General features: G+C 37.7%; 1 long non-coding RNA gene across 1 annotated transcript in view; it reads right to left on the minus strand.

Annotated features, from left to right (window-relative positions):
• Positions 1–2541: 2541 nt before the first annotated feature.
• Positions 2542–26875, minus strand: part of LOC143649520 (uncharacterized) — a 71214-nt gene continuing 46880 nt past the window's right edge. Inside the window, exon 3 of the long non-coding RNA XR_013159081.1 lies at positions 2542–2735. This is a non-coding gene — a long non-coding RNA (uncharacterized LOC143649520). The remainder of the gene's footprint in view (positions 2736–26875) is intronic.

The raw sequence follows: 26875 nt of genomic DNA on the forward strand, positions 1-26875 counted from the left end.
CACCGAAAATATACTTTCCACAACCTTCACATTTTATGGTATTTTCTAAATGAAGAAATTAGTTCTCAGATAAGTAAAGTAATAAGACTGATAGTGCATTTTATGTCTCATCTGTATCCTCTGTCCTTGAAACAAATTGATAATAATCCAAGGGATACTTCAAACTAAAGGTCAATTCTTTTCTTTTCCTAAAATATTATAGAAATTCAAAGTTATTCCTTAAGGAAATTTATATTTATGAAAATATTTGCCACATTTCTTTAATACTATATATGACAGAGGAAAATATTTAAAACATTTTAATTTCTCAAAGTTCTTAAAAATTTAGTAAAAAAATCACTATAAAATATCTATTAAACATCTCATGACTTTGGCACAACATGTCATATAAAGACAATTGGAGAGGCCTAAAGAATCACTCTTCAGATAGTCAAGCTGTTTGGGGTTATAATTAACAATATAATAATAATTAGACAAAAATATTATATAGGTAGGTATAATGTTTCAGGCTTTCAAGGAATTTTGTTCATGTCATAAAATAATCACAATTATTTTTATAATATCTAATAATGGATTTTTATTATTTTATGAAGGAATGTGAAGTAGGGTTGAAGGTAGAGCAGTCATTTCAAAAGAAGAAAACAGTAAAAACGAAGCATAGAGGGCGGTTCAATGGTTGCTCAGAATTCTCACCTGCCGTGCCAGCGACCTGGGTTCGATTCCTGGTGCCTGTCAATGTAAAAAATGAAAAAACAAACAAACAAAAAAAGCACAGAGGTGTTAAAGTAGCCCTTACTCATTCTTTTATCCACTCAGTCAACCCATAATTTGTGAGTGTTACTATGTGCCAGGCATTTTTTCAGGCATTGGTGATTCTGCAATGAAAAAAGAAATCTTTACTGTCATCAAAATTAAACTTCAGAAGGGAAAAAACAATAAACAAATAATTGAAATAATTCATGCTATTCAGTTATTAAAGTTGCGAGATGTGATAAAGCACTACCAAGTGGACACCCCAGGCTGTGTGATGTCAGTAAGATACACTGTGGCGACATTTGAGGAGAGTGAACTGAATAACACCAGACAGTGAAAACAATGTGAACATAACGAGTACCATTCCAGACACAGCATTCAAGATATGATGAATTTAAATGATGAAATATACAAAGACAAGTAAAGAGTTTGGAATATAGTGCTCTGAGGAATGGAGCAGGATAAAGATGAAGAAAGAGGAGGCAGAGTCCATATCTTATAAGCAAGAAAAAGTAGGGAATGATCTGATTTATTTTCATCAAAATTCCTCTGATGAGGAATTTGGGTTAGCAAAACTAGACATAGGGTGATTAGGTAAGAGACTATTGCAGAAGTCCAAGAGAGAATAATGACTTACTTTTAAATGGTTAGTTAAATCTAGAGATGGGAAGAAATCGATGGATATAATATTGGAGTTAAATACAACAGAATTTGCCAATTAATTGGATTAGATAAGGTGGATTTATTAAAGACAAGTCAAGAATGACTTAACTTGAACAAGGGGATAATTTACTGTGATATGGAAGTCTGGGGAAAGACCAGTTTTGGAGAGGGTATGAAAATGAAGAGCACTGTGATAACTTTTATACATCTATTAGAGAGATGATAGATAGATGATAGATACATAAGTAAGTAGTTAAGAAGGTAGGTAGGCAAGTAAGCAGGTAAATAGTTAAGCAGGTAAATAGATACATTGAAGGCAGCTGGATATACATTTCGAGAATTTCAAAAAAGGCATAAGGCTAGAGGTATACGGCTGTGAGTCATTAGGACATAGAACGTAATTAGAGTGTAGAATTGTATACAGCTCCCCAAATACATTACATGTACAGGAAAGAAGAGCAAGACTACACTAGTTACTATAATATTTAATAGATGAACAGAAGAGGAGGAAGCAGCAAAGAAGATTGAGGGCAGAGAAGGTTGGTAATTTGGGTCTGATTAGTGGATAAACAAAATAGTATGAACTGAAGATCCAGATATTGAAAAATGACTGAAGGCTTGGGGTTCAACCTTGAAGTCAGGAGTTATTTCTTGAGGAAAGATGAATTAGATAAAGTTGGAGAGTCTAAAGGTAGTACTGATTGTCCTCTTCTGTAACTTCTTATATCATGGTTGCCAAAGACTGAGTAAAGACTTCGGGTGAACTTCTGTATAACCAGTTTTTCACTTTAGATCCTAAATCTTTCTTCAGAAGAAATTTCTCACAGCACATGCTTTATTTGAAGACCCACCTGATTTTGTAAATCATCTTATTTGTCTTCCCCACATTATGTCTAACAAAAAACTAAAAATAAATAAGGAAACAAATGCAAATCCTAATTATGTCTAGGGCAAATTAAACTGTTTCTTTTTGAAGACCATCTCTCTCAGAATACAGAACTTTCTTCATATGGAATGGTTGAACCCTTTAAAAAATCAATCTGCAACTGCTTTTTAAAATTTACTTGTACATTTGTACAAACTGTATAGAAAGCTGCTTATGTTTTTTGGATATCTTTGGTTGCAAATTTATTTATTTGAAAAATCTATGTGGTTATTTCACTGTAGCAAGTACAGTGCTGTTAAAACCAAGAAGGAAAAGAGTAGCAGTTCAGTTGGACGGTGGAGCCATGGCAGGAGATTGTATATACATTGCTTCAATAGGATAGGAAAAGAACAATAGGAAGGGGGCATCCTGAATCCAGTCTTCATGTAGGATTCTAGGGAGATAATAAAACAGAGAGGAGAGTTAGGTTAAGCCCATTTTGAGCATTTAAGAGTAAAACCATGTGTAGTACTCCTAGAGATATTGAAATCTTTTCTGGAATCTTTTTGTTTTTTATTTCAGGAAATGTTAGAAATAAAGGAAATGGACCAAAATAAACAATATGAAAAAAAAGGGCTTTTCTGAAGTCAGAAAAGCAGTTTAGACATCATTATATTTTCCATGATTGTATTTTTTAATGAAAAACTACTTTTTTATCAAAAGTTGCAAGTTTACTATTTAGACATTGTAAGATTTCAGGGAGGAAATATCTGATTTACAAATAGATTATTCACTTGAAAACTCATTTGCATAAGTTCCTTTTCAATAATATCTCCTTCAGTTGATTAACAAAATGACTTATTTTACAAGAGAACATTACTCAGGATCACTGTACAGCTGCTCCAAAGTGGGAGATATACATGCAGTGTTAAAAAAATGTAAAAAGTAACCCAAATGTCAGAACAAAATGTAAATCATGTGAAGTAACTAAACAATAATGTGTACTACAATATCAAAAGGGAAGGCTTTAATTTGCTATAGCTTAAGATTTTTAAGACCTGAAATTAAAGATAGTTTATTAAATGCTATTTGTTCATTTCTTACAAGCACACAAACACACATATCCTGCCTACTTCCAAGAAAAAACTTAAAGTAGTAATCATATTTAAATTTGCATATATAAACAAATCACAAGAGAACAAATATTAGTAAGTGAATAATTGAATTAGGAAGCCTAGGCTGAGGATAGCGCCTATATTTCAGAACACAACTTGGTTCAATCTTCCTGGAAACCAAGGCTAAAAGAGAAACAGAATGAATTACAGAGACTAAATTATAAAACCAAAGATAAACAGTCTAATTTCAAAAGGGGGACTTCCTCTAATTGTTTTTAATCTTATCTCTAAATTTTAAGAAGAATATATTGAAAAAAATATTTTTAAAAATAATAGAGAGCGGTGTAATGGTGGCTCAGTAGCAGAATTCTTGCCTGCCATGCTGGAGACCTGAGTTCGATTCTCAAAACCTGAACACACCAAAAAGAAAATGAAAACTAATAGAGAATTTTGCACAATAGTAAATACAATAGTTCCTAAACCACCTCACCAAAAAAAAAATCTGCATAGAACCTATTCATATGTTCAATGTCTTTATCCACATAAGTGGAATAATGGCAGGGTACTAAATAAGGATTCTGTTCCAACATTTCTGAGGTGGCTTACAGTTCACACAATACATATTTACATAAGCTTTAGCAGTAGATTGATAACTTAATTTTCTAAAATGGGACATTGTCAAGTTAAAAAGGGTGCTATCAAAACATAGCCAGATAACAGAATTAAAATAGGGCCATATCTTTCAAATCAAGAACTAATGTCATCCAAATTTTGTGAACAAAATGGCATTATCTGTACTGAACCTTAATTTAACAATCTTAGCTCAAGTTAAATGTGAAACCAGAGATTTTTAGAGGCAGCTAGCTCCTGGAGTTAAAACTATTGTGGGCCCCACATTTCATTCGTGAGTGACTCCTCCTGCAGAGAGCTATTATACATACATTCAGCTAGTGAACTGCTCAAGGTTGGTCTAGAATCCTAACCTGTCCATAGTTGTATTAGTTAGGGTTCTCTAGAGAAACAGAATAAACAGGGAATACTCACAAATATAAAATTTATAAAAGTGTCTCATGTAACTGTGGGAACACAGAGTCCAAAATCCACAGGGCATGCTGTGAAGCTGACGATTCCAATGGAGGGTCTGGATGAACTCCACAGGAGAGGCTCACCAGCTGAAACAGGAAGAGCCTGTCTCTTCCGAATCCTTCTTAAAAGGCTTCCAGTGATCAGATAAAGCATTACTCATTGCAGAAGACACTCTCCTTTGGCTGATTACAAATGGAATCAGCTGTGGATGCATCTGACATGAACATGATTTAATTCTATGAAATGTCCTCATCACAACAGACAGGCCAGCACTTGCCCAACCAGACCAACAGGTACTACAACTTGGCCAAGTTGACACATGAACCTGACCATGACAGTTCAGCCCTTGTCAACTTGGCAGCTATACATACCACCTTAAACCATACCTAATTTCCAAACAAAAAACAGTAAAACACACATTTTTTTTTCACCTGACAATGCTCAACTGTCCTGCACATAACTGGAAACACATTAAATCTCTCCAGAATAGAGTGCAAGTCCTTGGGTAATATTCACTCTTAAACTTGATATCTTACAACATAAATAGTATAACAGGAACAAAACAGCATCATGGTCCTCGTTTCTGTAACTGATTACGTGGTCGTAGTTCATATTCATCACTACCTTCTTCCACCACCCTTTCCATGTTCCCTTTACCCTCAGCAAGCACTTAAGCTGGCCGTGGTTCTTTGCCTGGTGGGGTGACCCAAACCTTCATTCCTGAAATATCAGACCCATTGGTAGTATTGCCTGGATTGGGCTGTTGCAGTTTTCCATTGGTTTTAATCACAGGGGATGTTGGTACTAAAAGACGCCCTAGGGGATCTCCTATATTCCAAGAAAACTCTTCTTTACCTCCATTGTATAGTTGCAGTCCTATTTCCCCCTGATAGTCAGGGTCCATCACCCGAGACAATAATGTAATCCCCTTCTTGACTTGTTGATCCAGAGGCGAGAGTAGCCCAAAGTGACCAGGTGGCAGTTTTAGATTCCAGTTCAATGGAATCATTGTTCTTTCTCCTGGTGGAAGCACTCCGCATTTTGGACTAAAACCTGTAGGCCAACATAGCTCAGGGTCGCAGGGACAGGAAGCAAAACTTTTCCTAGTGGATCACTAGGGGTAATAGCGAGTAGTACCACTCCCATTTCCACCGCTTGGCTCCTGGACCCATGGATCCTGGCTATGGGAGAAACAGCACCATGCAGCGGATGCTGATTCAGAGCATACACAGCTTCCTGGAGAACATTACCCCAGTCCTTCAAGGTATTGCCACCTAGTTGGCACCATAATTGAGTTTTCAAAGGGCATTCCACCGTTCTATCAATCCAGCTGCTCCTGGATGATGGAGAACATGGTAAGACCAGAGAATTCCATGAGCATGTGCCCATTCCTGCACTTAATTTGCTGTGAAGTGTGTTCCTTGATCAGAAGCAATGCCATGCGGAATACAATGACGATGGATGAGGCATTCTGTAAGCCCATGGATGGTAGTTTTGGCAGAAGCATTATATGTAGGGAAAGCAAACCCATATCCAGAGTATGTGTCTATTCCAGTTAGAACAAATCGCTGCCCCTTCCATGAAGGGAGTGGTCCAATATAATCAATCTGCCACCATGTAGCTGGCTGGTCACTTTGGGGAATGGTGCCATATCGGGGACTGAGAGTGGGTCTCTGCTGCTGGCAAATTGGGCACTCAGCAGTGGCTGTAGCCAGGTCAGACTTGGTAAGTGGAAGTCCATGTTGCTGAGCCCATTTATAACCTCCATCTTTACCACCATGACCACTTTGTTCATGAGCCCATTGGGCAATGACAGGAGTTGCTGGGGAAAGAGGCTGACTGGTATCCACAGAACGGATCATCTTATCCACTTGATTATTAAAACCTTCCTCTGCTGAAGTCACCCTCTGGTATGCATTCACATGGGATGCAAATATGTTCATATTTTTAGCTCACTCAGAAAGATCTATCCACATACCTCTTCCCCAGACCTCTTTGTCACCAATTTTCCAATTATGGTTTTTCCAAGTCCCTGACCATCCAGCCAAACCATTAGCACCAGTCCATGAGTCAGTATATAAACACACCTCTGGTCAGTTTTCCTTCCAAGCAAAATGAACAACCAGGTGCACTGCTCGAAGTTCTGCCCACTGGGAGGATTTCCCCTTACCACTGTCCTTCAGGGACACCCCAGAAAGGGGTTGTAGTGCTATAGCTGTCCACTTTCGGGTGGTACCTGCATATCATGCTGAACCATCTGTAAACCAGTCTCGAGTTTTCTCTTCCTCAGTCAATTCACTGTAAGGAACTCCCCAAGAAGCCATAGTTCTTGTCTGGGAAAGAGAAGGTAATGTGGCAGGAGTGGAGACCATGGGCATTTGGACCACCTTTTCATGTAACTTACTTGTGCCTTCAGGACCTGCTCTGGCCCTATCTGGTATATGCCATTTCCATTTTACAATAGAGTGCTGCTGCACATGCCCAACTTTATGGCTTTGTGGGTCAGACAATGCCCAACTCACAATAGGCAACTCGGGTCTCATGGTAACTTGGTGGTCCATGGTTAAGCATTCAGTCTCTACTAGGGCCTAGTAGCAGGCCAAAAGCTGTTTCTCAAAAGGAGAGCAGTTATCTGCAGCAGGTGGTAAGGCTTTGCTCCAAAATCCTAAGGGTCTGCATTGTGATTCTTCTATAGGGGCCTGACAAAGGCTGCAAACAGCATCTCTATTTGCAAATGACACTTCCAGCACTATTGCATCTTCTGGATCATACGGCCCAAGTGGCAGAGCAGCTTGTACAGCAGCCTGGACCACATCTGGAACAGCAGCGGCAATTGGGGTTACCACCTGGTTGGGCTTACGATAATCCACTGTCATCCTCCAAGACCCATTTGTTTTCTGCACAGGTCAAATAGGAGAGTTGAATAGGGATGTGTTGAGAATCACCACCCCTGCATCCTTCAAGTTCTTAAGAGTGGCAGTAATCTCTGCAATCCCTCTAGGAATCCAGTATTGCTTCTTACTTACTATTTTGCTTGGTAGGGGCAACTCTAGTGGCTTCCACTTGGCCTTTCCCAGCATAATAGCCCTCACTGCACAAGTTAGAGAGCCAATGTGGGGATTCTGCCAGTTGTTCAGTATGTCTATACCAATTATACATTGTGGAACTTGGGAAATAACTACAGAATGGGTCCAGGGACCCACTGGACCCACTGTGAGATGGACCTGAGCTAAAACTCCATTGATCACCTGACCTCCATAAGCCCCCACTCTTACTGGTGGGCCAGAGTGATGTTTTGGGTCTCCTGGAATTAATGTCACTTCTGAACCAGTGTCCAATAATCTCTGAAATATCTGATCATTTCCTTTTCCTCAATGCACAGTTACCCTGGTAAAAGGCCGTTGGTCTCTTTGGGGAAGGCTTGGATGAAGATTAACAGTAAAAATTCGTGGAAGTAACAGGGTTCTCCCCCAAAGGGACCTGGCCTCCCCTTCTTTCAAGGGGTTCTGGGTCTGTAAACTGTTTCAAGTCTGGAAATTGATTAACGGGCTGTGACTCTGTGTTTTTGTAATTCAGGTTAGACTTCTGTTCACTTGACCTAGAACTCTTTTGTTTATACAGCTCAAACAAGAATTTAGTAGATGGCCCTTCTATTGTATTTCTAGGTACCCCATGATTTACTAGCCAATGCCACAAATCTCTGTGAGTCATATAATTTTGACTGTTCTGCTAAAAAAGTGCATCCTCCAGACATTCCTGGGGTGTAAGAGCAGGCTTTGCATGATAAATCCACTCTAACATTCCAATCTCTCTAAGCCTCTGGATCCCCTCATCTACAATATACCAGCGCAGTTCTGGCATTTCATCCGCAGTAATGTCGGCCACCTTTTGATCCATGTTTCAACCAACCATCCAAACAAACTGTTAATACCTTTCCTAACCCCTCGAGCTATAACATTGAATGCAGAATCTCTGCTTAGTGAGCCCATATCAATAAATTCAGCCTGATCCAGCTTTATATTCCACCCACCATTATCCCACACCCTTAAAATCTATTGCCACACATATTCCCTGATTTCTGTCTATATAGATTGGCAAACTCACACAGTTATTTTGGAGTATAATATACCTCCTCATGTGTGATACTTTGTACCTCATCTTTAGGGTCCTGTTGGGACTTTAGTCTAGTTAAAGGTCTGGAAGAAATGAGGAGTGGTGGGGGTGGATCATGAAAGGAATTAGAAGTATCTTCCAAGCCATTTGCTTCAGGTCTTCATTTGCAATTTCATCTGGTGAAACAGGATTAATCACTCTAGGGCTAATCCCGTCAGGAGGAGGTTGGGTGGCCAACTCCTCAAGGCAGGCCGGAGGCAGGACAGTTATGTCCTCAGGGCAAACTATTACAGGGTTCTCTAGAGAAGACTCAGCATAACTTAGGGTTTCACCCTCACCCCTGACATCATTATCAATCCATATGTCACCATCCCATTTTTCAGGGTCCCACTCCTTTCCAATCAATGCCCTTACTTTAATGGCAGACACCATGAAACACTGAGATATCAGTTTACATTGCAAAGTTGCTACTCTAACAATAAGATTCTGAGTCTGATTTTCAGAGATCTCAAGTCTACGCCTATAGGAAATCAGATTTTCCTTCAGGATAATCATAGAAACATCTACATCTGTCAGACAGTGCTTAAGCTTCTCATTTGAAGCCTTAAGCCCATCCTTTTCACTCCTTAATGCAGCCAGTGAACCTAACAACAACCAGCCAACATCTCTATACCCCTTATTTCCACAAAAACTCTGTAAATGTATCAAAAACATTATCCCCAGAGCCTGGCTTCATACAAGCAAAGCATTAGGAGAATTGAAAGGTGATATTTTGACTATCTCTTTTGCCAACTCACTCCATGGATTGGGAGTGTCATTCTGATTATGGGAATCAGAGTCCTTAGTGCCTTTGAGTCCAGTCAGAGTAGAAAATCATTCATAAAAACCCATTCTTAAGATTCTGTTTCTTAAGAACCACTCCTGGTACCAAGATGTATTAGTTAGGGTTCTCTAGAGAAACAGAATCAACAGGGAACACTCGTAAATATAAAATTTATGAAAGTGTCTCATGTGACCACGGGAACACAGACTCCAAAATCCGCAGGGCAGGCTGTAAAGCCGACGATTCCGATGGAGGGTCTTGATGAACTCCACAGGAGAGGCTCGCCAGCTGAAGCAGGAAAAGCCTGTCTCTTCTGAATCCTCCTTAAAAGGCTTCCAGTGATCAGATTAAGCATTATTCATTGCAGAAGACACTCCCCTTTGGCTGATTACAAATGGAATCAGCTGTGGATGCATCTGACATGATCATGATTTAATTCTATGAAATGTCCTCATCACAACAGACAGGCCAGCACTTTCCCAACCAGACAAACAGGTACCACCACCAAATTGACACATGAACCTGACCATGACAATAGTTAATTGAATAAATTTTCAACATATAGAACTTATTTTCATCTATACCAGATGTCTATTTTCATAGGTTGTTGAATTTAGAACTCCTTACAATTCTACTTACATAACCTGATTTTAAAAGCTGTAACTGTACATTGCTACTGTGTTAGTTTGCAAGCTACTGGAATGTGATATACCACAACTGGAAAAGCTTTTAAAAAGGGGAATTTAATAAGCCATGAGTTTACATTTCTAAGCCTATTAAGATGTCCAAACTAAGTCATCCAAGGAAAGATGCCTTAATTCAAGGAAGGTTGATGTGTCAGGAACACCTCTGTCAGTTGAGAAGTCACGTGGCTGGCATCTGTTGGTCCCTCGCTCCTAGGCTCTTGGCTTCTGTTCCTGTGGGGATTCCTCACTTTGCTTCTCTGGGGCTGGCTTTCATCTCTTGGCTCTCTCCAGGTTTTGACTGGCAAACATCTCCAAAACACCATGTGTCTGTTCTGCAATTCTCTGCATGTGTTAGCTCTACTCTGAAGTTCTGTTCCCTCTGTTATTTATTATGTTTCTGGTTCTCTCCAAAATATTTCCTCTTTTAAAGGCTTCCAATAAACTAATCAAGATCCATCAGGAGTGGGTGGGGTCACTTCTCCATCTAACCAAATGTCACAACCACAATTGGGTGTGCTACATCTTCATAGAGATAATCTAATCAAAAGTTTTTTGAATCATCTTTAAAAGAAATGTCTGCCCTCACAAGATTGAATCAGAATTAAAACATGATTTTTCTGGGGTACATAGTATTTTCAAACCAGCACAACCAGTTTCCTCTTCTTTCATCAGTCTACTTCACATCTCCAACAAACAAAAAATATTATGTTTTTGATAAACTTCAATGCATTTCCAGATGGGAAAATTAATACAAATTCAATCCATATATCCCTGTAATCCACAAATTAATATAAATTCCTATCAGATTTTGATCAGCATTATTTTGTAGAATATTTTTATATTTCCAGAAAAATCTAAGAGTGTTAGAAGAGCATAGAGAGTTCCCATGTCATTCAACATTTACATTAGTTTGGCACATTTGTTAAAATTAATGAAACAATATTGATATTTTCTTATTCACTAAAGTTTATGCTTTATTCAGATTACCAAAAGTTTTGCTAAACATCCTTTTTTTCTACATGATTCTATTTTCAATACCACATTGCATTTCATTGTTTTATCTACTTTGCCTCCTGTGTTCCGTGACACTGTTTCCCACTTCCCTGTTTCTTTTTGCTTGATTGTGTTTGTTCTTTCTTTACAAGAGAAGTTGCATGATTTCAGAACAATCATGCATACAATGCACTATTCCCATGCACCACCCCACCATGAACACCTTGCATTAGTGCAGAATATTTGTTGCAATTGATATAGCATTTTTTTATAATTGTACTATTAAAGTTCACAGTTTGAATTAGGATTCACTGTTTGTGTAGTATACTTGCATTTAGTACAGTATATAATTTAATTTTTATAGTTACCATATATGCAATCTAACATTTCCCCTTTTAATCATATTCAGATATATATTTCAGTGCTGTTAATCACATTCACAATGTTGTCTTATAATCATCCCCATCCATTAACAAAACATTTCCATTATTCTAAATAGGAACCCTGTACATTTTAAGCCTTAACTTCCCATTTCCTATACACACCATATTCCCTGGCAACTTATTTTCTAGGTTCTGACTCTATGAGTTTACTTATTCTAAATTTTTCAAATCAGTGAAATTATAAAATATTTGTCCTTTGTTTCTGGCTTCTTTCACTTAATATATGTTTCAAGATTCATCCATGTTTTCATATATCAGGACTTCATTCCTTTTTATGGCTGAATAATTTTCCATTGTGTAAGTACCCCACATATTATTTATCCATTTGTCTGTTGATGGACACTTAGGTAGCTTCCATCTTTTGGGGTATTATGAAAAATGCCACTATGAACATGGATGGGCAAATATGTATTCAAGTCCCTGCTTCCAATTCTTTTAGGTATATACTTAATAGTGGAATTGCTGGGTCATATGATAGTTCTATGCTTGGCTTTCTGTGGAAATGTCAAAATGTCTTCCACAGTGGCCACCAGCAATGAATGAACATTCCTATTTCTTCACATCTTCTCCAACACTTGCTATTTTCCATTTTCCTTAATAGAAACCATTCTGATATGTATGAAATAGTATCTCCTTGTGGTTTTGATTGCATTTCCCTGATGGCTAATGATATTGAGCATCTTTTCATGTGCTTTCTGGTCATTTGTACATCTTTGGAGAGCTGTTTAAATTTTTTGCCCATTTGTTAATTGGATTGTTTGTCTTTTTGTTGTAAAGTTAAAGGATTTCTTCTTATATTATGGATATTAGAGATTTATCAGATATGTAGTTTTCAAATATTTTCCCCCATTGTATAGTTTATTATATTACTTCCATGATAAAATTCATTGGAGTGCAAAAGTTTTTAATTCTGATAGGTCCCATTTATCTATTTCTTCTTTTCTTGCTTGTGTTCTGGGTATAAGGTCTAAGGAACCATTGGCTACCAAACCATCCTGAACATGTTTCCCTACATTTTCTTCCAAACATTTGATAGTTCTAGTTCTTATATTAAGGTATTTAATAAATTTTGAATTGAGTTTTGTATATAGTGTGAGGTAGGGACCCTCCTTGTCTTTTTATATTCTTTTTGCAAATGGGGATCCAGTTTTCCCAGCACCATTTTTTAAAGAGACAATTCTTTCCCAATTGAGTGGTCTTTGCCACTATATCAAAAATCAGATGGCACAAATATGAGGGTTAATCTCTAAGCTCTCATTTCTATTCCACTGATCTATCTGGCTTTCTTTGTGCCAGTACCATACTACTTTGATTATTATAGCTATGTAATAAGTTTTATAATTATGAAGTAGTGCTCCAATTTCATTCTTCTTTTACAAGATGGCTTTAGCTATTCAGGATCAATTACCCTTCCAGATATTCTTATTGATTGGCTTTTCCATCCCTGAAAAGAAGGTTGTTGGCATTTTGATAAGCATTGCACAGAATCTATATATATTGCTTTGGTACTTTTTTTAGTTTACTAAGGCTGCCAGAATGCAATACACATGAGTTGGATTGGTTTTTGCAAAGGGGATTTATTTAGCTATAAATTTATTAATTTGAGAAGGCACATGATGACATTTGCTGGGCTTCTCTCCCAGCTTCTGGGTTCAAGTGGCTTTCTCTAGGGCAGTTCCTTTCTGCATCTCAAACGTCTGGGTCTGAGCTTCCTCTGGGCACTGAGCTTCATTGTTGTGAGTTGTTTCTCTCTCTTCTGACTACTCCTTTTTCTTTTTTTCCACATGGTTAGGCACTGGAAATCGAACCCAGGTCTCTGGCATGGCAAGTGAGAACTCTGCCACTGAGCCACTGTGGCTGCCCTGACTTCTTTTAAACCTCACTCATTGCAGAAGGCACTCCTTTTAGCCAACCATAGATGTAATCAGCCATAGATGAAATCCACATGCTGATGATTTAAGACAACAGCAACAGAACTACTGGGCATTATCATCTGGCCAAGCTGACACCTGAATTTAACTACTACAGTAGTATTGTAATCTTAACAACGTTTATTCTTAAAGTCAATAAATACAGAATGCTTTTCCTTTTTTCTTTTTTTTTAAGGTATTCTTTCATTTCCTTTTGAAATGTTTTGTAGTTTTCCGTATAGAAGTCCTTTCCATTCTTGGTTAAATATATTTCTAAATATTTGATTCCTTTAGTTGCTATTACGCATGGATTTTTTTCTTGATTTCTTCTTCCAATTGTTTATTGCTTGCATATAAAAACACTACTGATTTTTAGGGTTTGATCTTTATATCCTGCCATTTTGCTGTACTCATTTAATAGCTCTAGATTTAGTAGATTTTACAGGATTTTTTCATATAAGATCACCTCATCTGAAAATAGGGAAAAGTTGACTTCTTTTCCAATTTGTGTACGTTTTATTTCTTTTGCTTGCCTAATTGCTCTGGAAAGATCTTCCAGTTTGATGTTGAATAACAATGTTGACAATGGGCATCCTTGTCTTATTAAAGATTTCAAAGGGAAAACTTTCAGTATTTCAACATTAAGTAGGGTGTTAGATGTGGACTTTTCATATATGCTCTTTAAAATGTTGAGAAAATTTCCTCCTATTCCTACTCTTCTAAGTGTTTCTATCAAGAAAGGGTGTTGTGTTCTGTCAAATGCATTTTCTGCATCAATTGAGATGCTCATGTGTTTTATCCCCTTTATTCTGTCAATGTGGTGTATCACCTTAGTTGACTTTACTATGTTGAACCAACCTGACATATCAGGGATAAACCCCACTTGATCATGGTGTGCAATTCCTTTAATATGCTTTTGGATTTGGTTTGCTACCATTTTGTTGAGTATTTTTGCATCTGTATTCCTAAGAAATATTTGTCTTTAATTTCATTTTCTTGTGGTATCTTTAATTGGCTTTAATATGAGGATGATTGCTGGCCACATAGAATGCATTAGGAACTATTCCCTCTCCTTAAATATTTTAGAAGAGTTTGGGCAGAATTGCAGTTATATATTCTTGGAATCCTTCTTAGTATTCCCCTGTGAAGTCATCTAGTTCTGGAAGTTTTCAAATAAGTAATTCAATCTTTACTTGTAATATGTCTATTGAGCTCTTCTATTTCATCTAAAACAAATGTAGGCTATTTGTGTGTTTCTAAGAATATTTGCATTTCATCTAGATTATTTTATTTTAGCGTCTTATTGAATTGTCCCTTATATGAGTATGTAATGACCATCTTTGCCCCTAATAACTTTTTTACTTCAAGTCTATTATATCTGATATTATTATAGTCACTCCATCTCTCCTTTGTTTAATAATTGCATGGACTATTTTTCCATGCTTTCATCCTCAACTTGTATCACTGAACTGAAGATAAGTCTCTTGCAGACAGCATATGGTTGGGTCATGCTTTTTAATTCAATCTGTCAATCTTGCCTTTTGACTGGAGAGTTTAATCCATTTACATTTAAAGTCACTACTGATAAAATAGGTCTCTCTTCTGCTATTTTGTCAGTTCGCCTTTGTAAATCTTATACTTTTTTCCCCTGTACTTCCATAAACACCTATCTTTATATTTTATTTGCTTTTTTGTCTTGTAGCATATTGGGTGTCTTCTCATTTCTACCTGGATATTTTTTTTTCATCTATTTTCCTTGTGGTTACCATGGGATCAAAACTTAAAATCCTAAATATATGATGATCATATTTGGTTTCATACCATCTTAATTTCAAAAGTGTGTATACATACTTTTTCTATAGCTCCTCTGTCCTCCCATCATTTTTTTGTACTTGTCACCACTTATATATTTTTTACCGTAAGTCCAAAAACATAGATTTATCATTAATTTTTATGTATCTCCAATTTAGCACCTGTAGGATGCAAGAAATAGGGCTACATCCCCAACAGTATAATATAATAAAACTGGCATTCATAATTACCCAAATGGCTACTTTAACCACAGATCTTTTTTACATTATACTTCTTTGAAACACTGTCTAGTATCCTTTCTTTTCATTCTGAAGAACTTGCTTTATTTCTGATTGTGGGGCAAGTCTAATGGCTATGAACTCCTTCAACTTTTATTTATCATAGAATGTCTTAATCTCCCCCTCAATTTCAAAATAAAGTGTCTCCTGATATAAAACTTTGACTGGCAGTTGTTTTCTTTCAACTTACTGCATTCTTGCCTCCATGGTTTCTGATAAGAAATCAGTACTCAATCTAATTGGGATATCTTGCTTTTCTTCTGCAGATTTCAGAACTCTCTCTCTCTTTGTCTTTTGCAGTCAATAATTTGGTCAATATATGGCAGGGTATATTTTTCTTCATGTTTATCCTGTTTGATGTTATTTAAGCTTTTTGAATATGCATATTCATGGTTTTTGCTAAGTTTGGGAAGTTCTCTGTCATTATTTCTTTGATTATTCACTCATTCTTTTCTTCCTTCCTTCTTCCTTCCTTCCTTCCTTCTTCCTTCTTTCCACCTTCCTTACTTCCTTCTTTCCTTCCTTTCTTCCTTCCTTATTTCTTTCTCTTCTGGGTCTCATATAATGCATGAATTTGTGGTTTTGATTGTGTTCCAGAATTGTCCTCGGTATTTTTTATTTAAATATTTCTTTTTCATTATGCTTATCAGCCTGAATTATTTCAAGTATCTTGTCTTCAAATTCATGGATTTTTTCTTCTGCCAGCTCCAATCTGTTTTTGAAAGCTCCTGGGAAGTTTCCATTTCAGTTATTGTGGTCATTAATGGCAGTAGTTATGCTTGGTTCCTTTTGATTTTTTTTTTTCTTTAGTTAGACTCTCATATTGCTCATACATTGTTTTCTTTATATCCTTAAGCTCTTTCTCTGTATTTTCCTTTATCTCCTCAAGCATTTTTATGGTCATTTCTTTTAAGGCTTCATTCAGTAAGTCCACACTTTTTTTGTTCTTCATAAGTGTTTTCTGGATTTTTATCCTCTTCCTTTGGATAGGCCATCATTACTCATTTTAGTATTTTAAAATATTAACTCTGGGTTTTATTTCCTGAGATGTCTGTTTCTTGGTTTTGTGACCAGCTGGTGATGAGACAGAGATCGTCTTGTGCTTTAGCCCTTCTATCAGGAAGGCTGCCCAAGGCCAAAGCAGTGTGCAGGGCTTTTCTAGTTTTCTGGGTCTCTGCCTTGTCCTGGGAATTCACGTGCCAGTTGTTTTGGAGTTCCTCTATCCACAGGAGTTTGGGTGTCCACTCTAGTTCCTATTAGACAGACTTCCTATTCCTGAGTGTTTGAAGCCTGCAGGACTTTCCAAGACCGTCCACTTCTCTATATTTAACTGTGCCTTCATTGTCTTAAGCAGCTTTTGCCCAGAGGGCAAATTTTAGGGGGAGCAACATCCCAGAAAGGGCTTTTCTGAGTTAGTCTTTTCCAGTCAAACAGGGCCAGTGATCCATTTGTGAGGTGTAGACCAGATCCAAAAGTGCCCTGGGGAAGGAATCAGGAATGGTTTGAAGATCTCTGATGGCTTCGGAAAGGTGAGATTTCCTGGCCTGCCCAGCAACTGCAGCCCTTCAGCTAATTCTCCCCAGCATCCCTGAAGAAGCACTGCATCTTTAAGTCTCCACTTCTTCCACCCTTGTCCAGGCAGGGTGGAAACAATGGTTACCACTTTGTCAGGGCAGCTCCAGGTCCCCATGATCCAAATACATTAATCAAAAGCCATGATCAGTGATCAACCATGTCCAGCAATATTCTTGGGGAAGAATATATTTACATTCTTTTCTGTCAGCAGCAAACTATCCAGGGCTAGACCTTATTGTGGTCTGCCACAAGAGTCAGGTATGAGCACCAGTAGCTACTATAAGAAGAAAGTAATTTATTGTTCTTTACCATTATTTGTCAGCCTCTCCTTCCTATTCTCCCCTGGATCCCATGCAATGTTCTTCTGGCTTCCAGTCTCAGAATTGTTGTTTCCAACATTTTCTGCCTGTTTAACACTGGTTTTGTGTAAGGGCTGAGTCTTGGAGCTCCTTATTCTGCCTTCTACCCCCCCAGTCTTTACTCTGAAATATTCTCCACAGACTCTTTTCCTGTTTTTGAATGACTTTGGCATTTTTGAGGAATATGTATCAGCTATTTTGTAGAACACCTCTTACTTGGAATATGTTTGATACTTTTCTCAAAATTAGCCTATGGTCTTTTGGAGGGAGTCCTCAGAAGTTTCATTTTCATCATATTAAATCAAAGGTACCATTTTAGTTTGCTAAGGCTGATAAAATGCAATATACCAAAAATGAACTGGCTTTTAACGATGGGGATTTATTTATTGGCTTACAAACTACAGTTCTAAGGCCATGGAAATGTCCAACTTAAGGCATCAACAAGGTGATAACTTCTCCCTGAAGAAAGACTGCTGGTGTACCTGAACACTTCTGTCACAAAGTGATGTCTTCTGGTCTCTCCCTTCTTTCCCATATTTCATTGCTTCCAGCTTCCAGTTCAGGTGCTTCCTTGCTGAGCTTCTGTGTGTTTCTTTCTTATAGCTTCTGTCTCTCTTAGAAATTAAGACAGAAATTAACACAACATTAGAAATCATTCCATTCTACATATGCAATCAGTAATTCTTAACATCATCACATAGATGCATGATCATCATTTCTTAGTACATTTGCATTGATATAGGAAAAGAACAAGCAAAACAACAGAAAAAGATATAGAATGTTAATATAGAGAAAAAAATAAAAATAATAATAATAGTAAAAAAAGACACAAACAAACAAACAAACAGACAAACAAACAAAAAAAACCTATAGCTCAGATGCAGCTGCATTCAGTGTTTTAACTTGATTACTTTACAATTAGGTATTATTGTGCTGTCCATTTTTGAGTTTTTGTATCTAGTCTTGTTGCACAGTCTGTATCCCTTCAGCTCCAATTACCCATTATCTTACTCTGTTTCTAAGTCCTGTTGGACTCTGTTACCAATGACATATTCCAAGTTTATTCTCAAATGTCGGTTCACATCAGTGGGACCATACAGTATTTGTCCTTTAGTTTTTGGCTAGACTCACTCAGCATAATGTTCTCTAGGTCCATCCATGTTATTACATGCTTCATAAGTTTATTCTGTCTTAAAGCTGCATAATATTCCATCATATGTATATAACACAGTTTGTTTAGCCACTCGTCTGTTGATGGACGTTTTGGCTGTTTCCATCTCTTTGCAATTGTAAATAACGCTGCTATAAACATTGGTGTGCAAATGTCTGTTTGTGTCTTTGCCCTTAAGTCCTTTGAGTAGATACCTAGCAATGGTATTGCTGGGTTGTATGGCAATTCTATATTCAGCTTTTTGAGGAACCGCCAAACTGCCTTCCACAGTGGTTGCACCATTTGACATTCCCACCAACAGTGGATAAGTGTGCTTCTTTCTCCGCAACTTCTCCAGCACTTGTCATTTACTGTTTTGTTGATAATGGCCATTCTGGTGGGTGTGAGATGATATCTCATTGTGGTTTTGATTTGCATTTCTCTAATGGCCAGGGACATTGAGCATCTCTTCATGTGCCTTTTGGCCATTTGTATTTCCTCTTCTGAGAGGTGTCTGTTCAAGTCATTTTCCCATTTTGTAATTGGGTTGGCTGTCTTTTTGTTGTTCAGTTGGACAATCTCTTTATGAATTCTGGATACTAGACCTTTATCTGATATGTCGTTTCCAAATATTGTCTCCCATTGTGTAGGCTGTCTTTCTACTTTCTTGATGAAGTTCTTTGATGCACAAAAGTGTTTAATTTTGAGGAGCTCCCATTTATTTATTTATTTCTTCAGTGCTCTTGCTTTAGGTTTAAAGTCCATAAAACCGCCTCTAATCGTAAGTTTCATAAGATATCTCCCTACATTTTCCTCTGTTTTATGGTCTTAGACCTAATGTTTAGATCTTTGATCCATTTTGAGTTAACTTTTGTATAGGGTGTGAGGTACGGGTCTTCTTTCATTCTTTTGCATATGGATATCCAGTTCTCTAGGCACCAGTTATTGAAGAGACTGTTCTGTCCCAGGTGAGTTGCTTGACTGCCTTATCAAAGATCAAATGTCCATAGATGAGAGGGTCTATATCTGAGCACTCTATTCGATTCCATTGGTCGATATATCTATCTTTATGCCAATACCATGCTGTTTTGACCACTGTGGCTTCATAATATGCCTTAAAGTCTGGCAGCGTGAGACCTCCAGCTTCGTTTTTTTTCCTCAAGATACTTTTAGCAATTCAGGGCACCCTGCCCTTCCAGATAAATTTGCTTATTGGTTTTTCTGTTTCTGAAAAATAAGTTGTTGGGATTTTGATTGGTATTGCATTGAATCTGTAAATCAATTTAGGTAGGATTGACATCTTAACTATATTTAGTCTTCCAATTCATGAACATGGTATGCCCTTCCATCTATTTAGGTCTTCTGTGATTTCTTTTAACAGTTTTTTGTAGTTTTCTTTGTATAGGTTTTTTGTCTCTTTAGTTAAATTTATTCCTAGGTATTTTATGCTTTTAGTTGCAGTTGTAAATGAGATTCATTTCTTGATTTCCCCCTCAGCTTGTTCATTACTAGTGTATAGAAATGCTACAGATTTTTGAATGTTGATCTTGTAACCTGCTACTTTGCTTTTCTCATTTATTAGCTCTAGTAGTTTTGTTGCGGAATTTTCCGGGTTTTCAACATATACTATCATATCGTCTGCAAACAGTGATAATTTTACATCTTCCTTTCCAATTTTGATGCCTTGTATTTCTTTTTCTTGTCTAATTGCTCTGGCTATAACCTCCAACATGATGTTGAACAATAGTGGTGATAATGGACATCCTTGTCTTGTTCCTGATCTTAGGGGGAAGGTTGTCAATTTTTCCCCATTGAGGATGATATTAGCTGTGGGTTTTTCATATATTCCCTCTATCATTTTAAGGAAGTTCCCTTGTATTCCTATCTTTTGAAGTGTTTTCAACAGGAAAGGATGTTGAATCTTGTCAAATGCCTTCTCTGCATCAATTGAGATGATCATGTGATTGTTCTGCTTTGATTTGTTGATATGGTGTATTATATTAATTGATTTTCTTATGTTGAACCATCCTTGCATACCTGGGATGAATCCTACTTGATCATGATGTATAATTCTTTTAATGTGTTGTTGGATACTATTTGCTAGAATTTTATTGAGGATTTTTGCATCTATATTCATTAGAGAGATTGGTCTGTAGTTTTCTTTTTTTATAATATCTTTGCCTGGTTTTGGTATGAGGGTGATGTTGGCTTCATAGAATGAATTAGGTAGTTTTCCCTCCACTTCGATTTTTTTGAAGAGTTTGAGGTGAGTTGGTACTAATTCTTTCTGGAATGTTTGATAAAATTCACATGTGAGGCCGTCTGGTCCTGGAATTTTCTTTTAGGAAGCTTTTGAATGACTGATTCAATTTCTTTACTTGTGATTGGTTTGTTGAGGTCATCTATTTCTTCTTGAGTCAAAGTTGGTTGTTCATGTCTTTCCAGGAACCCATCCATTTCATCTAAGTTGTTGTATTTATTAGCGTAAAGTTGTTCATAGTATCCTGTTACTACCTCCTTTATTTCTGTGAGGTCAGTGGTTATGTCTCCTCTTCCATTTCTGATCTTATTTATTTGCATCCTCTCCTTCTTTTTGTCAATCTTGCTAAGGGCCCATCAATCTTATTGATTTTCTCATTGAACCAACTTCTGGTCTTATTGATTTTCTCTATTGTTTTCATGTTTCCAATTTCATTTATTTCTGCTCTAATCTTTGTTATTTCTTTCCTTTTGCTTGCTTTGGGGTTAGTTTGCTGTTCTTTCTCTAGTTCTTCCAAGTGGACAGTTAATTCCTGAATTTTTCCATTTTCTTCTTTTCTGATATAGGCATTTAGGGCAATAAATTTCCCTCTTAGCACTGCCTTTGCTGCATCCCATAGGTTTTGATATGTTGTGTTTTCATTTTCATTCACCTCGAGGTATTTACTAATTTCTCTTGCAATTTCTTCTTTGACCCACTCATTATTTAAGAGTGTGTTGTTGAGCCTCCACGTATTTGTGAATTTTATGGCACTCCATCTATTATTGATTTCCAACTTCATTCCTTTATGATCCGAGAAAGTGTTGTGTATGATTTCAATCTTTTTAGATTTGTTAAAACTTGCTTTGTGACCCAACATATGGTCTATCTTTGAGAATGATCCATGAGCACTTGAAAAAAAGGTGTATCCTGCTGTTGTGGGGTGTAATGTCCTATAAATGTCTGGTATGTCTAGCTCATTTATAGTAATTTTCAGATTCTCTATTTCTTTATTGATCCTGTGTCTAGATGTTCTGTCCATTAATGAGAGTGGTGAGTTGAAGTCTCCAACTATTATGGTATATGTGTCTATTTCCCTTTTCAGTGTTTGCAGTGTATTCCTCACATATTTTGGGGCATTCTGTTTCGGTGCATAAATATTTATGATTGTTATGTCTTCTTGTTTAATTGTTCCTTTTATTAGTAGATAGTGTCCTTCTTTGTCTCTTTTAACTGTTTTACATTTGAAGTCTAATTTGTTGGATATTAGTATAGCCACTCCTGCTCTTTTCTGGTTGTTATTTGCATGAAATATCTTTTCCCAACCTTTCACTTCCACCCTATGTTTATCTTTGGGTCTAAGATGTGTTTCCTGTAGACAGCATACAGAAGGATCCTGTTTTGTAATCCATTCTGCCAGTCTATGTCTTTTGATTGGGGAATTCAGTCCATTAGCATTTAGTGTTTTTACTGTTTGGATAATATTTTTCTCTACCATTTTGCCTTTTGTATTATATATAACATATCTGATTTTCCTTCTTTCTACACTCTTCTCCATACCTCTCTCTTCTGTCTTTTCATATCTGACTCTAGTGCTCCCTTTAGTATTTCTTGCAGAGCTGGTCTCTTGGTCACAAATTCTCTCAGTGACTTTTTGTCTGAGAATGTTTTAATTTCTCCCTCATTTTTGAAGGACAATTTTGCTGGATATAGGAGTCTTCGTTGGCAGTTTTTCTCTTTTAGTATTTTAAATATATCATCCCACTGTCTTCTAGATTCCATGGTTTCTGCTGAGAAATCTACACATAGTCTTATTAGGTTTCCCTTGTATGTGATGTATTGTTTTTCTCTTGCTGCTTTCAAGATCCTCTCTTTCTCTTTTACCTCTGACATTCTAACTAGTAAGTGTCTTGGAGAACGCCTGTTTTGGTCTATTCTCTTTGGGGTGTGCTGCACTTCTTGGATCTGTAATTTTAGGTCTTTCATAAGAGTTGGGAAATTTTCAGTGATAATTTCTTCCTTTAGTTTTTCTCCTCCTTTTCCCTTCTCTTCTCCTTCTGGGACACCCACAACACGTATATTTGTGCAGTTCATATTGTCATTCAGTTCCCTGATCCCCTGTTCAAATTTTTCCATTATTTTCCCTATAGTTTCTGTTTCTTTTTGGAATTCTGATGTTCCATCCTCCAATTCACTAATTCTAGCTTCTGTCTCTTTAAATCTACCATTGTAGGTATCCATTGTTTTTCCCAGCTTTTCTACTTTGTCCTTCACTCCCATAAGTTCTGTGATTTGTTTTTTCAGTTTTTCTATTTCTTCTTTTTGTTCAGCCCATGTCTTCTTCATGTCCTCCCTCAATTTATCGATTTGGTTTTTGAAGAGGTTTTCCATTTCTGTTCGTATATTCAGCATTAGTTGTCTCAGCTCCTGTATCTCATTTGAACTATTGGTTTGTTCCTTTGACTGGGCCATGTTTTCAATTTTCTGAGTGTGATCCATTATCTTCTGCTGGCTCTGGGCATTTAATCAGATTTCCCTGGGTGTAAGACCCCGCAGGTTGGAAGATTTTTCTATGAAATCTCTGGGCTCTGTTTTTCTTATCCTGCCCAGTAGGTGGCACTTGTGGCGCTCATCTGTCTGCGGGTCCCACCAGTAAAAGATGCTGTGGCTCCTTTAACTTTGAAAAACTCTAGCTGTAGGGGGGTTCACCAGCTGAAGCGGCTTGGGGGAATGTCTATCCATCATTCCCAGCCGGACCGGGAAGCCACGTGTTTGGAAGGGACCCTGGTCGCCGTTCTCCACGGCTTGGGAATCTCCGATCCAATTCTCCCAGCTGGTCTGGGGGGCCGCGCATGGGGGGAGCGCCAGCTGCCATGGCTTGAGGGGACCACCTGTCCAATTCTCCCAGCCGGCCCGGGAAGGAGGGAGGGAGGGACTCCGGCCGCCTGCCTCCCCGGCCCGGGGAAGCCTGCACCCCTCGGTGATCTCACCAGAGCGGGTTCTCCCAGCCAGTCAGCCATTCCAGAATGGGGTACACTGTCTTCTTGGTCTCTGTCGTGGCTCCGGGAGCTGTTCTGTATCGTTTCTACTTCTCTAGTAGCTGTTCTGGAGGAGGAACTAAGACCTGCATGTCTTACTAAGCCACCATCTTCTCCGGAAGTGGGTGTCCTTCTTTTTAAACTTCTTTGGGCTTTTTTCTGTCTTAACTTCTGTCTCTTAACTTTTTATAAAGGACTCCAGTAAGAGGATTAAGATCCACCTCAAACAAGGTGAGCCACATCTCAATTGAAAGAACCTAATCAAAAGGCTCCACCTATGAGAGATTTACACCCACAGGAATGTATTAAAAGAACATGCTTTGGGAGGGGTGCATACAGCTTCAGACTCTCACAGGTGCATATTACCATTGTAACCTACCACTGTTGATGGTTGACTTTGATTACTTGACTGAGGTGCTATTTTTTATAAATCTCCATGGTAGAGTCACTCTTTTTATCTACTCTTCCACACTGTCCTTTTTGGAAGAAAGTCATTTTATGCAGTGCGTTCTTAAGGTCTTAGGAGTTAGGCTTGACCACCTTGAGGTTGTGACCTTTACAAAACTTATTGGGAATTCTTTTGCCCAAGTGATTTCCATCTTCTCTCTCATTTATTCATTTATTCAAAAATTTTATATCAGTATGGACACATGGATTATTATTTTACATTTGTTTCGTTGCTCAAGTTGTTCCTGCTTTGGTCATTGGGATTTCTTTCAGTTGGTTCCTGTGTCACTTTGACCTATTTCCATCATTTTGTGTGTCTGTATGCATGTGTGTGTGTGTGTGTGTGTGTGTGTGTGTGTGTGTGTGTGTGTTTTGACTTTTGAGCACTTCCTTGTTCTCTGGCACTAGAAGATACTCAAGTCTCATCTTACATAGTCCTTACTCCAGTTTTAGAAACAGCCATTTCTCAAGGATTCCTTGTTCCTTTCATTGGAGAAATATTAAAACTAAGATCTGGATAGTAGTTGTGCTCATTGCTACCAGGGTACCATTTTAACTTAAAATCTATTCTTTTTAAATTTATTCCATGAATATCTATCAAAATCATACTACATAACATGCACATTTTTAATTATTTAATATACTTATTATATTGTAAAATAGTTTACTTAAGCAAACATAAAGAATGCTAAATGTTTGTTCAATATTTTTGACACTATACTTTCAAAGTGTGTATCATTTGAGTGTACTCTAACATTATTTATCCATTTATATTTTCGTCCAGCCTTCAGATTTCATCAAATATTATATTGTCAAATGATGAGGAATTTAGCCTGCTTTTATTTCTTTCCACCAAAACTTCACATTTTTGTTATATTTTGCAATGTTTAGATGCAGGTAATTAAGTTTTCATTATATAACATTTCTAAACAATTATTTGCAAAATACTTATAAAACTCTCACATGTGGAATATATCATGAGAAAAATAAATGCAGTATGCATTTTGACCTTTAAATATGGCAATATCATTTTATTGTCTTTAGAAGAAGAAGAGGAATTGGCTATGTATAACAATCTGAGGTCACAACATTTTCCTTGCAAATATCTAAGGATATTGCTTTGTTGCCTTAAAAGTCTAAATATTATGTAGTAGAAATCTGAGGCCATCCTAACCTGGTAAACTTTTTAAGTGGCCTCTTTTATCCCTTGAATATTTACAAAATGCTTCTTTAAATTCAAATATTTCACTATTACATATATTGTGGAATTGATTCATTGCAACAATTTGCCTGTTATTTACTATGTTTTTTCAACATGCAAACTCATGTCTTTTCTCTACAGAAAGTTTTTTTCTTTTATTTTAGCATGACATCTAACGTATTTTCTTTTACATTTGTAAAATCAGTTATTTGAAGTTCTGGGAAGATGAAATAATAGTTCCCTGCTCCAAGGAACAGCTAGAGAAGAGACGGGAAGTTGACTGGGATGGCAATTCCAGGGTGTAAGTGACCTGGGAGGGTCTTCAACCACATAGGGAAGCCCTGGATGCAAAAGCTGAAGAACTGAGATGCAGAGAATCAGAGACTGTCCAGCTAGTGCAAACAGCCTAATGTACCTCTTGCTCCTTTCCAAATGGAAGCCCAGAGCCCTCAGGATTCCAAGGGCAGGGAGACAGGGACCTGGACATAAGCCAAGCTGCATCCCTTGAACATGCTACCCTCCCATGCACAGCCCCCACCCAATGACCTGTGATTCAGCCCACACCCCACGCACCTGAACCAGGTCAAATGACCCCCACCGTACTCCAAGTCCCTCTGTCCCGACACCCCCACCTGCAAATCCCTGCCCCAACTTCAAACCCTGCGTACCCATGCTCCAGCCCGACCTACATTTCCTGTGCAAGCATACACTCTTGCCCCATCCCTCCCTCGATACATGTGCACCTGTGCCTAGTTCTTACAACCTCACCTCTTCATCCCTAGCCCCAGTAAGCAGTTGCCTGTTGTATTAGTTAGGGTTCTCTAGAGAAACAGAATCAACAGGGAACACTTGCAAATATAAAATTTATGAAAGTGTCTCACATGACCATAGGAATGCAGAGTCCAAAACCCACAGGGCAGGCTGCGAAGCTGATGACTCCAATGGATGGCCTGGATGAACTCCACAGGAGAGGCTCACCAGGCAAAGCAGGAATGCAACCTGTCTCCTCTGAGTCCTCCTTAAAAGGCTTCCCATGATTGGATTTAGCATCACTAATTCCAGAAGGCACTCCCCTTTGGCTGATTACAAATGGAATCAGCTGTGGATGTAGCTGACGTGATCATGACCTAATCCTATGAAATGTCCTCACTGCAACAGACAGGCCAGAGCTTGCCCAATCAGATGAACAGGTACCACAACTTGGCCAAGTTGACACCTGTCCCTAACCATGACAGTCCACCCCTTGTCAACTTGGCACATATATATATATATATCACCTTAGACCATACTTAATTTCCAAATGAAAACAAATAAGCACACATTTTT

This window comes from Tamandua tetradactyla, chromosome 11 (genome assembly GCF_023851605.1).
Source record: "Tamandua tetradactyla isolate mTamTet1 chromosome 11, mTamTet1.pri, whole genome shotgun sequence".
In the NCBI taxonomy this organism is placed as follows: Eukaryota; Metazoa; Chordata; class Mammalia; order Pilosa; family Myrmecophagidae; genus Tamandua; species Tamandua tetradactyla.